Source organism: Myotis daubentonii, chromosome 10 (genome assembly GCF_963259705.1).
Source record: "Myotis daubentonii chromosome 10, mMyoDau2.1, whole genome shotgun sequence".
In the NCBI taxonomy this organism is placed as follows: domain Eukaryota; kingdom Metazoa; phylum Chordata; class Mammalia; order Chiroptera; family Vespertilionidae; genus Myotis; species Myotis daubentonii.
The window spans coordinates 23,087,285-23,103,151 of record NC_081849.1 but is presented as its reverse complement, the minus strand read 5'-3'; the positions used below and the strand labels follow the sequence as shown (position 1 = coordinate 23,103,151).

Sequence of the window (15,867 nt, the reverse complement as noted above, 5' to 3'; positions counted from 1 at the left end):
AGAGATTATATGTCTTATTCCTGTATTCCAAGTGCCTAATACATAGTAAACAACCAATGAATATTAGCTGAATGAAAAAAATGACTTAAAAACAGCTAGCTTGCCCTGGCTGGGTTGGTTCAATGGTTAGAGTATTGGCCCATGGACAGAAGAGTCAAGGGCTTGATTCCTGGTCAAGGGCATGTACCTCATACCTCAGTTACAGGTTCCCCAGACCAGGTAGGGGCACCTGCGGAAGGCAACCAATCAATGACTCTCTCTCACATCAATGTCTCTCTCTCTCTCTCTCTCTCTCTCTCTCTCTCTCTCTCTCTCTCTCTCTCTCTCTCTCTCTCCATCCTCCCTTCCACTCTCTTTAGAGTAAGAACTAACAAAGCCATAAATAGAAATATCACTATTAACAAAAGTCTGCTTAGTATAACTAAATGTACATCCTTGCCACTCACTAATCCAATCACTGTTTCTCAGGTAAACAATTAAGCCATACAGCCCAGCTGGCATGGCTCAGTGGTTGAGCATCGACCTATGAGCCAGGAGGTCACAGTCTGATTCCCGGTCAGGACATATGCCCAGGTTGCGGGCTCCATCACCAGTGTGGAGTGTGCAGGAGACAGCCAATCAATGATTCTCTCTCATAATTGATGTTTCTATTTCTCTCCCTCTCCCTTCCCCTCTGAAAGCAATAAAAATATATTTTAAAAAAACAACAATTAAGCAATACAGAGACTACAGTACACTAAAGCAGGTACCAAGTCAGCCGCTTTTTCCACTCCCTGTTAAGTCCTCTGGAATCTGGGAGTGGAGTGTGGACTTAAACCCTCAATTTCCCTGAGACAGCGAATAGAGCTCCACTTAGGTCAGAGTTCAGTTTGCTGCTCAGAGAGCACCTACAGGTAAAACTGTCCTCAAAGAAAGATCAAGCTTACACTTGGAAACTTCTTTTTGAACTTCAAAACAACCAGAATGAGAGCGAGAGAGAATTTACATTCAGGGCCCTCAGTTTTACCACAGGTTGGAGGTTAGGGGGGAAGGATTGGACAGTATAGGGTAAAATAATGACGCATAATGCCATTAAATAAATGTAGAATGTGGACTTCTTACTATGTTCTTTTATTAAAATAAACGTTTCATTGAAACATAACTTACCTATAAAAAAAAGTACACCAATAAAAAAGTTACAATTGGATACAATTTCAAAAGTCAGCACACCTACGTAACCACTTACCCAGATAAGGAAATAGAACATTAACAGCACCAGCCCTAGCTTCATCTCCGAAATACCAAGGTTACGGGTTTGATCGCCACTCAGCGCACATACAAGAATCAACCAATGAGCCCTAGCCAATATGGCTTAGTTGGCTGGGCAGTTTTCCCATGTACAAAAAGGTTGCTGGTTCGATTCCCTGTCAGGACACATGCCCAGGTTGCCGGCTTGATCCCAGGTAGGGGGCATGCGGGAGGCAGCCCATCGATGTTTCTCTCTCTCTCTGCCTCACCTTTCCTCTCTCTCTAAAAATCAATATAAAATTTTTTTTTTAAAAAAAGAATCAACCAACAAATGCATAAGTAAACAACAAATCAATGTTTCTCTCTCTAGAATCAATAAATAAAAAATTCTGAAAACAAATCAACATTACCAGAACCTCCCTCTCAGTTATTACCCTCAACTGATCAGTTTTGCCTGTCTTTTGTTTTTCAGTTTTGCCTGTTTTTGAACCTGATGTAAATATCATAAAAGATGCACTCTTAAGTACCTGTTTTCCCCTCAGCTCAATGTTTCCAGGAGTTATCCAAATTTGTTGCATTTAGCAGTAGTTCATTAATTTTTATTGCTGGAAAGCATCCCATTGCATGGATATTCATAATTTATTGAATACATTCTGTTGAAAGTTGTTTTCAGTTTGGGGGCCATAAAAATATTATTGCTATGAACATTCTTGTGTATGTCTTACCCATAGGAAAATAAAAATATTTCTGTTGGATATATATCTAGGAGTGGAACTGCTGGGTTATAGGGTATACATATGTTCAGTTAGGTAATAGCAAGCAATTTTCCAAAGTACTTGCACTAATTTATACTCCTACCAGCAGAATGTCAGTTCCAGTTACTTCCTATCTTTGCCAGTGCTTAGTATTGTCTGTCTTTTTTACATTTTAGGCACTAAATAAATGGAGCTTATCTAACACACACATTTTCTCTATAAAGCATATTACAGCCTCTTTTGTGCTTAGGAATACTAGACATCACTTCAGCACTATGTCTGGGGGACATTTTAAATAGTGAAATCACCGTCCTTTCCCTTTGGCCAAGGCTATCAGCGGCCGTAAAAGGCTTGTTAAATGATTTCCAGAAAACATGTGGCAAACTCAAAATCTCTTAAGCCCTAACTTCCTTCCCACTCAAAAATCTCAAACCATTTATTTTGTGTGTAGAGGTTGTTCAACTAAAGGAATAAATGTCTGTTAAACTAAAACAACAACAACAAAGCCAAACAAACAGTGAAATCACCAAGAAAAAGCACAAAAATGCAAAAATGTGGCACTAAGTAGACCTTGAAAAGGACGCTTGGATGAGAGGATGAGAGCCACACAGGAAGGCGAAGAGCTTGCCTTGTCTGACCTCAGCAGGGAATACACACATGCCAGGTGACTCAAATTTCTGCCACTCTGCACACGGCCATGAGTGACTACGGAAACAACTACAACTATTGATATTGCTGTTACAAGTAAATTTTAGCGAGTAGGCAAATTTGTAAATACAGAATCTGAGAATAATGGGAATCAGCTGTGCTGTTCATCACTTGCTCTGAATAATTCCAAGACAAATTTACTCTGATTTTAAAGATTACGAGCTAATTTGTGCCTACAGATGCAGTAAATACCTTGTGAGGTCCATAAATCACCTCGATTCTACTAGGTAGAGATGCTCTAGTCAAGATCTCCTGCCAAGTCTAATAGTAACAAAGAATGTGGAAGAGAATTCAATCTTCTTAAAACAGTGCTGACACTGTAGTGTTAACATGAGGCTAGCCCTGGTTGAGAGAGCTCTTATACAATGAAGATTTCTAAAAGGCGATATTCACACATGGAAGACTACCGCTACCAAATAGTCATGCCTGTGCTTGGGCTGCTCTGCTGACAACTAGCCTGGTACACAGATAGGTCAACGCAACCTAGTAATTCTGCCATGTTCCCCTCCTCAGTCATTCTTCCCCTTCTCCTTATCAGCTGCTATGTTCTCTACTCTTCTCAAATACACAACTATAACATCTATCCCTTACACTCAGTACATTGCTTGCACTCCTTTTTTTCACAGAGAAAACCTTACCTATATCGATCTTTTATCTCCCTCCTGTTTTAATGGAAGGGGATTCTCTCTCCTCCTCTGTTATGGACTAAATGGTATCACCCCAAATTCGTATATTAAAGCCCTAACTCCCAATGTGACTATACTCAGAAACAGGGCCTATAGGAAAGTAATGAAGGCTAATGAGGCATTAAGGGTGGAGTCCTAATCAAAAGGGATTTTCATAAAGAAGACAAAGAGACACCAGAAAATACCCTGTCGCTGTGGCACACAGAGGAAAGGCAGCGTGAGGACACAGGAAGACGGCAGCCATCTATAAACCAGATAGGGAGGCCTCACCAGAAATGAAGCCTGATCGCCCCTGACTTTATACTTCTGGCCTCCAGAAAACACACAGTGTTATTGAAGCCACCCAGTCTGTGGTAGTTTGTTATGGCAGCCTGAGTAGACTAACACACCACCGAAATCTAATCCCTCCAACCAGTGCTCTGGGTCAAATTCTCTCTCACCTTCTAAGGGACTGGTCTCTATCAATGATCCCCTCTCACTTGTGTTTCTTCAACCTCTCACCCTCTACTGACTTCTTCCCATCAGCACAGAATGTGTTCAGGTTTCTCCCATCTCCAAAAAATAAGTGTATGTGCCACCTTCCCCTTTCAGCTACTGCTCTCTGTACTTACATCAGAGAGAAACTCCGTGGCTTCCTAAGCTCACTATATCCTCAATTCTGTATTTCCATCCACTCCTCAATCTACTACAGCCTGCCTTCTGCAATCCACTGACACTACTTATGCCAAAGTTGCTATGTCCTTGTTGCTAAATCTAATGGAGACTTCTCAGCTTACTTCTCAGGAATTTGACACTATTAATAACTTTTCCTTGAAAGACTCTCTTCCCTTGGCTTTCCTAACATTATATCCATCTTTTCTTCGCTCACCAGAATACCTTCATTCTTAGTTTCCTTTGTTGCTCCTCCCCGCCTCCCTCATTTCTGGTCCCTCAAACATAGGAGCCCTTGAAGATTCTAATCTGTTTCTTCTTCACTCAAAACATTCTCTTTCCCATATCCATGGCTTCATTTACTATTACAGGAAACCCTTGATTTTGTGGACCTCAATTGAAAAAAAAAATTATTTTTAGAGGGAGAGGGAGAGAAACATCGATCTGAGAGCCATACATTGATTGGCTGCCTCCTTCATGTCCCCTACCGGGGATCGAGCCCGAAATCCAGGCATGTGCCCTGATTGGGAATGGAACTAGCAACCTTTTGGTGTTCGGGATGATGCCCAACCAACGAGCCACACTGGCCAGGGCACAGACCTCAATTTAACAGACTTCAGATTTAAGGACAAAATTTCTGGTTTGGTCCCCAGCCAGGTTGTGTATGAGGAGGCAATTGATTGATGTTTCTCTCTCACATCGATGTTTCTCTCTCATATCTCTCTCTCTCCCTCCCTCCCTCCCTCCCTTCCTCCCTCTCTACAATCAATTTTTAAAAACATTTTAAATTAAATGAAAAAGAAAATAAATTCATTCACTAACTTATGGGGGAAAAGTCAGCTCAAGAGCTCACTCTTGTGGAGAGAGGGAGGGAAAGCAGAAGAGCTACAGCCAAACATAAATAAATATGCAACATGTGTACAAACTAAATTCAGCAATTCTCCTTCTAAGGTAACCTGAAGGAAATGACCAAGAACACAATCAAGACACTGAGTGGTTGGAGCTGAGGTATTAAAAGTGTTACACACGCCCTGGCTGGTTTGGCTCAGTGGATAAAGCGTCAGCCTGAGGACTGAAAGGGGGTTAGATTATGATCAAGGGCACATGCCGGGGTTGTGGGCTCGATCCCCAGTAGGAGGTGTGCAGGAGGCAGCCGAATAATGATTCTCTCTAATCACTGAAGTTTCTCTCTCTCTCTCTCTCTCTCTCTCTCTCTCCCTTTCCCTTCCTCTCTGAAATCAACAAAATACATATTTTTTAAAAAGTGTTACACACAATCCAAAGAGTTCATCCTTCAGGTCTCAACTCAAATGACACCTCTTCAAGGCCTTCCTGATCATCCTGTCTGGCCCTGCCCCCAACACTCTGAACCCATTATTTTATTTTCTTCAATTACTTACCACTATATGAAATCACTTATTTTTTTTGTTTCCCCATTCTAGAATTTAAGCTTCAAGAGGGCAGAGACTTTATCTGTACTGTTCACCTAGCATAATGTCTGATACATAGAGATACTCGGTGTATGTTGAAAATATACAGCTTCTACCACTGAAGGCATAGTAGTAGCCAGAGAAATTATAATAACAAGCAAAGAGCTGCAGGAGCACAACTCAATGCTTGTGGGATCTGGAAAGGTTCAATGAGGAAATATTAGATTTGGATCTTGAAGAAATGTTATTTATACCTAACTCTTTAAGTTTCCAAAATTGTCATTGTGCTTGGCATCTTCATGCCTCTAATAACAATAAGGAAAAAGAACTACATTTATTGAATACTTTCTATATTCCAAATACTATGTAGTTCTGGTATGTGTTATCTCATTGAATCTTATAATAACCTGTGAGGCAGGTACTTTTATCATCACCATTTTAGCTGAGAAAATGGAAGTACAGATAGGTTAGGTAACTGATCCAAGACCACAGCTAGTAAGAGGCAGAGCAAAGACCCAAATCTAGGTACCTTTGCACTCTATCTGAAGTGCCCTTATCCTCACATGTTTGTTGGATGAACTCTTATTAACCCCAAACTACCTTGTAGGTAAAAAATTCCATCCTCTCTTAGGCCTTTTAAAACAATAGACAACAGTAAATGCAGTTAACCCTGGTGCGATTCTGTCCTGGGTTTCTGTTCTGCAAACAAGTAGTCTTTATCTCCGTTCACCTTCTCTCCCACCTAAGTGCATGTCATCATCACCCCATGAAGATTCAATGGACATGAACATGAGTTCCCGAGGCCTCCGAACTGTCTTTTCAGTTGTGAACTCAAGGCTGACAAAGATCATCACTTTAACGTGGATAATGATGAAAATGAGCACCAATTTTCTTTAAGAATGGTAAGTTTAGAGGCTGGTACAAAGGATCAATAGCACATTTTTTAAGCAAAGGCAATGAATTAAGAAGGCAGTCCAATTAAAGTAACACTAGCAACTTTGAAAATGTCTGTACAGCCAACAAGTTCCCTTGGTGGCTTTGAAATAACACCACCTGTGGTCTTATGGTTGAAGTGTGGTTCAGTGTGGTTGGTGAACAGCACTTAGTAGCTGTGGAGGAAGATGCAGAGTCAGAAGATGAAGAGGAGGGGGATGTGAAACTCGTAAGTATATGTGGGAAGCATTCTGCCCTGGAAGTGGTAGCAAGGTTCCACAGAAAAAATGTAAAACTTGCTGCTGATGAAGATGATGGTGATGATGATACTTAAAAAAAATTGTAATGGCAACCATTGTAGGAAAGGAAAGCTGTTTTTCTTTTCTTTTTTAAATCCTCACCTAAGTACATATTTTTATTAATATTTTAGAGAGAGAGAAAGGGAGAAGGCGGGGGAGAGGGGAAAGGAGAGGGAGAGAGGTAGGGAGGAAGGGAAGAAGGGAGAGAGAGAGAGAGAGAGAGAGAGAGAGAGACATAGTCTGGTTGCCTCCATATGCACCTCGATGGGGGACTGAGCCCTAACTCTGGCATGTGAATCGAACCCATGACTTTTTGTGTACGGGATGACGCTCCAACCAACTGAGCAACACTGGCCAGGGCAAGATGATGATTTTGATGAAGCTGAAGAAAAGGCTCCAGTAAAGAAATCTGCACAAAATACTCCAGCCAAAAATGCACAAAAATCAAACCAGAATGGAAAAGACTCAAAACCATCAACACCAAGATCAAAAGAACAAGACTCCCAAAACAAAAAAGGAACAGGAAAAAAACTCCTAAAACACCAAAAGGATCTAGTTCTGTAGAAGACTTTAAAGCAAAAATGCAAGCAAGTATAGAAAAGGTGGCTCTCTTCCCAAAGTGGAAGCCAAGTTCATCAATTATGTAAAGAATTGCTTCTAGATGACTGACCAGGAGGCTAATCAAGCTCTCTGGAAGCAGAGGAAGTCTCTTTAGATAATTTGTTAAAATTTCCAGCTGTCCTTTTTAAATTCAGAATGAGAACTTCCCTTAGAATGTCAGATAAATGTCCAGGTTCCATTGCCAAGAATGTGTTGTCCAAAATGCCTAAACAGTTTTTAAAGATGGAAGCCCACCCTTTGCTTGGTTTAAATAGGTATGGGATGTTATGATAGGACGTAGTAGTAGTGGTGGTCAGACAAATAGAAATGGTGGGGAAACAAAAGTATACATGTGACATAAACTCAATATTTTAATTTTAAAAAGTAAACACAGTTGAGAACCATATATATTTGGGGTAAATGATTCCGAGTAAACTAGGTTGTGCAACAGTGTGAATAATCACATGTACAACTGACAAAGTGTGCAAAACGAAGTCAAATAAGTAGTTCATAATTATAATTTATGAAATCAGCCAGTAACAGGTAATGGTCAATAATGTTCAAAGCAATTCTTAGTATAGAACTACAACTCACAGGTTATTACACCCACTTTTCTCTTTATCTACTTTTCTTCCTTATCTGAAAAACAAAGCAGAGGAAAGTCCAGAAAAGGAAGACGTTTTACAGAGACATCACCTCTGTCTCACAGAGCCACCAGAGCACATTATTCTATTTTATAGATGTACCAGTCCACTTCCAATGAACATTTAGATTACTTCCTATCTTTTGCTATTTGTAAATCACCATGATAATACTTTAATGACTATTATTCTATATATGATAGGTCACACATGTGGAGAACATCTATAGAATAAATATCCAGAAGTATTAGTTATTATTCTTTTTGGAAAAGTTGACTTTTGTCATTACTCCGCCCCGCCCCCGTCCCAATCCATGTACAATAAAAAATGAGGGTGGAGGGTAGCGTATCCACCAGCTACAAGCTACACGATTATTGCACCTTGGTTTTACAGACTCTTTTGTATACATGGGTATACACCAATACCCTTTTCCCTAGAGCAGTGGTTCTCAACCTTCTGGCCCTTTAAATACAATTCCTCATGTTGTGACCCAACCATAAAATTTTTGTTGCTACTTCATAACTGTAATGTTGCTACTGTTATGAATCGTAATGTAAATATCTGATATGCAGGATGGTCCTAGGCGACCCCTATGAAAGGGTCGTTCGACCGCCAAAGGCATCTCGACCCACAGGTTGAGAACCGCTGTCCTAGAGTATTAGCTCAGTGATTTCAAGTTTAGACTAGTAGTCCTGAGTTTTCTGACCTGTCTCCATGCAATTTCTTATCACAGCTGGGTGGAGGTTTTTTGTTTGTTTATTTGTTTACAGATGTTTTTAGAGCAGTTTTAGGTTCACAGCAAAATTGAGCAAAAAGTGCAGGTAGTTCTCATATATCCCCTGCCTCCTAATACACATAGCCTCTCCCACTATCAACTTCCTGCACGAGAGTGATACATTTGGTACACTGACAAATCATTATCACCCAAAGTTCACAGTTTACACTAGGGTTCATTTTTGGGGATGTGCATTCTATGGACTTGGCAAATGTATAATGACATGTATCTGTCATCATTATACTATCATACAGAAGAGTTTCACTGCCCTAAAACTCCTCTGTGCTCTGCCTATTCATCTCTTTTACTCCACCCCCACCTTCTATGCCCCCATCCCTGGCAACCACTGATCTTTCCATTTTTTCACTGTCACCTTAGTTTTGCCTTTTACAGAAAGTCATAGAGTTGGAATCACATAGTATGTGACCTTTTCAGATTGGCTTCTTTTACTTAGTAATATGGACTTAAGGTTCTTCCATGTCTTTTCATGGCTTGATAACTCATTTCTTCTCAGTGTTGAATAATATTCCATTGTCTAAATGTACTACAGTTTATCCATTCACTTACTGAAGGACATCTTGGTTGCTTCCAAGATTTTGCAATTATGAGTAAAGGTGTTATGAACATTCATGTGTAGACATAAGTTTTCAGCTCATTTGGGTAAATACCAACATGTGCAATTGCTGGATTGTATGGTAAGAGTATTTTTAGTTTTGTAATAAACTGCCAAACTGTCTTCTAACTCCCTCCCACCCTCTTTCCCTCCCTTCCTCCCTCTCTCCCACTCTCTCTAAAAATCAGTGGGAAAAAATAAAATAAAATAAAAATCAATGGAAAAAAATCCTTGGGTGAGGATTAACAAAAAATTAATTAAAAACAGCCCACCTAAAACAAACAATATCCTACTGCCCTCTAGTGGGGATAAACTGTAGGGATATACCAAATGGAGAGAGATGGGCTAATAAAACATTGTTCACAGGAATACTGAATAGTGACAAACGATTTTCAATTTTCTCCTCACTCTTTTTAAAACAAAAAATTAAAATAAAAGGAAACTATTTTTCTATCTTAAGCTATGTTAATCAAATGTGAATGCAGTGAAATAGAAAATTGGTTAGAAAAACAAAACAGGTGTTTGGAATTTATGTTCCCATAGTATACTTCCCTATACAGAGGAAATGAGAACCAGAAGTCAGAGGTAAAGAGGAAGGATTTTACATAATTGATTGAGCAAGGATATAAATGAAGTGGTTTAAGATATGTAGTTTAAATACACGGTCAAGATTATGTATATGTTGATATATATTTTTATATAATGCAATACATAATAATCTATAATAATAAAAGCATAATATGCTAATTAGACCAGACGTCCTTCTGGACGACTTTCCGGATGAAGCTGGGGCTGCGAAGACACTCGGGTCCCAGGTGCCTGCCGATGGCTGGAGGAAAGCTGGTGCTGGCAGCCGGGGGAAGGAAGGCCTACTCTTGCACGAATGTCATGCATCGGGCCTCTAGTGTATAATATTAGACACACACACACAACATATTTTTCTGGAATGGAGCACAAGAAGCTATTGACAATAATGGTTATCTGTGGGGACAAGGCGTGAGTAGGCCTTGGGAAAGGAGGATTTATATATTTAAACTAGAGGCCCGGTGCACAAAAATTTGTGCACTTGGGGAAGGGGGGGTCCCTCAGACCGGCCTGTGCCCTCTTGCAGTCTGGGACCCCTTGGGAGATAACAACCTGCTGGCTTAGGCCTGCTCCCGGGTGGCAGAGGGCAGGCCCAATCCCTAGGTGCAGCCCCTGGTCGGGCTCAGAGCAGGGCTGATTGGGGAGTTGGGGCGCCTTCCCCTGTCATGCACAGAGCAGGGCAGATTGGGAGGTTGCGATGCCACCCTCAGTCACGCTCAGGGTAGGGCCAATTGGGGGGTTGGGGCACCGCCCCCGTCACACTCAAGGCAGGGTCGATGGGGAGGTTGCGGCGCCACCCCGTCACGCACAGAACAGGGCCCATCAGGGGGGTTGGGGCTCCATACCCTGTCATGCACAGAGCAGGGTCGATCAGGGGGTTGAGGAACTCCCCCCTGTCACTCACAGAGTAGGGCCGATAGGGGAGTTGGGGCACCGCCCCCTGTCACATCAGGGCAGGGTGGATCAGGGGGTTGGGGCGCCACCCTCTATCACCCACAGAGCAGGGCCGATCAAGTGGTTGGGGCGCCGCCACTCTCATACTCAGGGCAGGGCCAATGGGGAGGTTATGGCTCTACCCCGTCACACACAGAGCAGGGCCCGTTGGGGCCGGGGGGGGGTAGGGCGCCGCACCCTGTCACACACAGAGCTGCAGGGCGATCAGGGGGTTTGGGTGCTGCCCCCTGTCACGCTGATCCCGGTGCCGGGAGGCCTCTCAGCTCCGCTGATCCCAGTGCTGGGAGGCATATTACCCTTTTACTATATAGAATAGAGGCCTGGTGCATGGGTGGGTGCCTGCTGGTTTGCCCTGAAGGGTGTCCTGGATCAGCGTGGGGGTCCCCACTGGGGTTCCTGGCCAGTCTGGGTGAGGGGATGATGGCTGTTTGCAGCTGGTCACACACCCTTCAGGGTGGGGGTCCCCACTGGGGTGCCTGGCCAGTCTGGGTGAGGGGCTGAGGGCTGTTTTCAGGCTGGGACTGAAGCTCCCAACTGCTCCTTTTTTTCTTTTTTTTTTCTTTTTTATTCTGGGCCAGCTTTAGCTCTGAGGCCTCGGCTGCTGAAAACAGGTTTCTGGCCTTTGTTTACCATCTGTATTTGATACAATGTTGTGGTCCGGCTGGCTGAAACTCCGCTGAGTAAAGCAGGTTTCTGGGGTTTTTTTAGCTTCTTTTTTTTTTTTTTATATATATTTTATTGATTTTTTACAGAGAGGAAGGGAGAGAGATAGAGAGTTAGAAACATCGATGAGAGAGAAACATCGATCAGCCGCCTCCTGCACATCTCCTACTGGGGATGTGCCCGCAACCCAGGTACATGCCCTTGACCGGAATCGAACCTGGGACCTTTCAGTCTGCAGGCCGACGCTCTATCCACTGAGCCAAACCGGTTTTGGCTTTTTTTAGCTTCTTTATTCGCAACATAGTTGCTTAGAGTTGCAGCTGAGAGGCCGGCAAGTCAGGCAGGGAAGTTGGAGTTCTCCGTCACTGAAGCAAGCAAGCCTCCCTGTTCGCATCAGCTGCCTGGCTGCCGGCCGCCATCTTGGCTGCCAGTTAATTTGCATATCTCGGCCCTACTCTGTGAGTGACAGGGGGATTAGCCAATGGGAAGGGTAGCGGAGTGACACTAATTACCATGTTTCTCTTTTATTAGTATAGATATATGTAATAAATGCACTTTTAAAAGTATAGGTCACCCTAGCTGGTTTGGCTCAGTGGATAGAGGGTGAGCTTGTGGACTGAAGGATCCTGGGTTCGATTCCAGTCAAAGGCACATGCCCAGGTTGTGGGCTAGATTCCCCAGTAGGGGGCAAGCAGGAGGCAGCTGATCAATGATTCTCATCATTGATGCTACTCTCTCTCTCCCTTTCTGAAATCAATAAAAATATATTTTTTTAAAAAGGTGTACTTCAGTCATTTTAAAACAGTAAAATGAAATGTTACACTCTTCTACATGAACCTCTTAAATACATGGGAAGTGAATAATATTTTGTTCAGAACAGTCTGTTCCAGTAGTTGCTTATAATTAACTAGAGGCCTGGTGCATGAAAATTCGTGCACTCAACGGGGTCCCTCAGCCCAGCCTGTGCTCTCTTGCAGTCTGAGACCCCTTGGGGGATGTCTGACTGATGGCTTAACAAGAATCCTTAATGCCATTAATCGGACATCCTTAGTGCTGCCATGGAGGTTCCCGCCACCGCCACTGTGCTGGTCAGCCATGAGCCCACTTCTGGCAGAGTGGCGCTCCCCCTGTGGAAGTGCACTGACCACCAGGGGGCAGCTCCTGCACTGAGCATCTGCCCCCTGGTGGTCAGTGTGCATCATAGCAACCGGTCGTTCCCAGTCATTCTGCCATTAGGGTCAATTTGCATATTACCCTTTTATTATATAGGATTCTTGTTAAGTCCCACAGGGTACAGAGCTACATTATATATCAAATTCTCAAACACACAAAAGGAGAAAACCAATCAATTTAAAGTACTTTTCAGTATCAATTTGGCTCAACAAGTTAATTCTTTAAATATTTCCATATCCCCCCCAAAGCTTCCAGGATCTGAAGGAAGAAATCCAAAATGTCTGCTCTCTGCATAACTCATTCTTGAGCAGGCTCTTGTTCTGCTATTAGCTCTAAAGTCATTTTTCCAAATGGTGTGTCAAAATTTTCCAATAGGTCTAGAAGAATGTCCTGCTGAGTCTCAAAGTCTTTTGCTAATTCTGCATATACCTCCATCTCTGAGGAGTCCCAGCCTCACTAGCTAATGAGCCTTCTTATTAGAAGACTGAGATTATGGGAAGTTCCCTCATATTTTAATAATTTTTTTTGGTATATTCACCTAACTTTTCCTTCTTCCTTCCTACTTTAAGGAAGAGGTCTGTCTCATCTCTTCAAACTACTTCCCTTATACTTTTGTGTTATTTAAACAAATTTTTAATCTCACTATTTAATTAGTCTAGTCACTTAGGTTGAAAACTTGAGTCATTATTATTCTTCCTTTCCTTCTAAAAATATTGTTTGTTTCTTCTTGATACCACCTTTGAGTTAACTCAATAGGGAGGACTCTAAAAAGACTCTCAGGTTAGTACCATCTGATAGGTAGTAACAAGGTCCAGAAACACCATTATTTTTATTATAAGATCCTCCCTTATACTTCTGCAAATGCCTTTTCTATCTCCTTTATCTGTACTCTTTACTCTTTCCTATTTACTTTCTATTGGCCTTCCTTACTTTTTTCTAATGCCAAAGTGTATGCTACTTCCTATCTGAAGTTTTACCTTTATAATCCATTCTTATTCATTTCTGTTAAATTTTTTTTGAATTTTTGTAAGTTTAGCCAAACTCTGTTATAATTATTACCTAAGTCAATTAACTGGCTTATGGCCCAGGCTCCTTTACATTACCATTCTTCCCTTTAAGCACCCGCTAGATCAGTTGTTCTCAACCTTCTGGCCCTTTAAATACAGTTCCTCATGTTGTGACCCAACCATAAAATTATTTTTGTTGCTACTTCATAACTAATGTTGCTACTGTTATGAATCGTAATGTAAATATCTGATATGCAGGATGGTCTTAGGTGACCCCTGTGAAAGGGTCGTTCGACCGCCAAAGGGGTCGCGACCCACAGGTTGAGAACCGCTGCGCTAGATCTTTGCAGCTGTTGGTAAATTCTCAAGATTATAGGCAGATTTTATAGTTCTTATTTCCACTATCTTATCCAAAATGTTTTATGTGATAATCATGTGTGTGTCAATACTACTCTAGAAATTCATAGAATTCTAGAAGGGCACTTTGGGGACAATGACTTATATATACTCAGTCTTCCATTTCCATCCTCATTGGCCCCATCACCACCAACACCACTGCTGCCACCACATACCTCTCTTCCTTCCCATATCTCTTTATCTCTCTGGAAAGTGGTACCAAAGAATTATATGCTGTGCTTTTAGTTAATTCTATCTGTAAAGGTAAGTTCTAAGAGTAATTTGTATTTCCAAAAGTATGAAGTAGTAAAACACTGAATAAGACTCCCACTGTAAACAATTGAATATGTAGCATAAACACCTATTTAAATTTATTTACTTGGTTGGCCAAAAGTTATGAACTGGCAGGGCTAAAAAAAGGGGAAAACCCCAAGTAAAAACTGTTCAGCTGATCCATTCTCATAATTCTGACCCACAAACTGCAAGCAAAGTAAAATGATTGTTTAAAACCTCTACATTCTGGCTCGGCCGGTGGAGTTCAGTGGTTGAGCATTGCCACATGAACCAGGAGGTCATGGTTCGATTCCCAGTTGGGGCACATGCCCTGGTTGCGGGCTCGATCCCCAGTAGGAGAGGTGCAGGAGGCAGCCGATCAACGATTCTTTCTCATCATTGATGTTTCTCTCCCTCTCTCTCTCTCTCTCTCTCTCTCTCTCTCTCTCTCCCCCCTCCCCTCTCTGAAATAAATAAAAATATATTAAAAACAACAACAAAAAAACCCCTCTAAATTCTGGCAGTAATTTGTTACGTAACAACACCAACTGTAATAGGTATTACACAGTACTGTAGTGGACAAAATCTCCACTTTATACTATTTGAAATCAGTATGGAATCTTGAAGACATCTCTGCTTCACTTCTATTTCTTCTTGCCCTAGAATTTCAGAGATTTTTAAAAATTCCAAACCACTCTTTTCTTTCTTTCTTTTTTTTTTTTTTTATTGCTTAAAGTATTACAAAGGGTATTACATATGTATCCATTTTATCCCCCCGCCCTAGACAGTCCCCTAGCCTCCCCTATCACCCAGTGTCTTATGTCCATTGCAAACCACTCTTTTCTTAGGTGTGGAAACTTAGGTGTGATTTCAGATAAATGAAATCACAGAACTAATCACGGACCAAATTAGTAACAAAATATAGATCAATAGCCCTAACTGATGTGGCTCAGTTGGTTAGAGCATGGTCCAGTGCACTGAACAGTCTCGATTCTATTCTGAACTGGTCTGAGGTTACGGGTTTGATCCCTGCTCCAGGTGCGTATCCCTGCTCCAGGTGCGTCTGTGAAGCAACCAATGTTTCTCTCTCCCTCTCCCTTCCTCTTTCTCTGGAATCAATGTGTGATTGATTGGGTGAGGATTAAATAAACAACAAAAAACGAAACCATTAATGATTTTCAAGGTACCTTTTCCCCCTAACTAAAATTTTTTTGGCCCTAGCCGGCTTGGCTCAGTGGATAGAGCGTTGGCCTGTCGACTGAAGGGTCCCAGGTTCGATTCCGACCAAGGGCACATGCCTGAGTTGCAGGCTCAATCCCCAGTGGGGGTGTGCAGGAGGCAGCCGATCAATGATTCTCTCTCATCATTGATGTTTCTATCTCCCTCTCCTTCTCCCTTCCTCTCTGAAACCAATAAAGAAATACATATTTAAAAAAAAAATTTGTGTGTCTTCTCCTTCCTTTCTTTATTCCACTCTTTTTCCTTGTGGCAGGATAGT

The 15,867-nt window shown here is 41.9% G+C and overlaps 1 protein-coding gene and 1 pseudogene across 2 annotated transcripts in view; one reads left to right on the top strand and one right to left on the bottom strand.

The window, feature by feature from the left end:
* AHCYL2 (adenosylhomocysteinase like 2) overlaps window positions 1-15,867 on the bottom strand; it is a 189,438-nt gene that overhangs the window by 72,089 nt on the left and 101,482 nt on the right. The window lies entirely within an intron of this gene.
* Window positions 6,208-7,404, top strand: LOC132211274 (nucleophosmin-like; annotated as a pseudogene).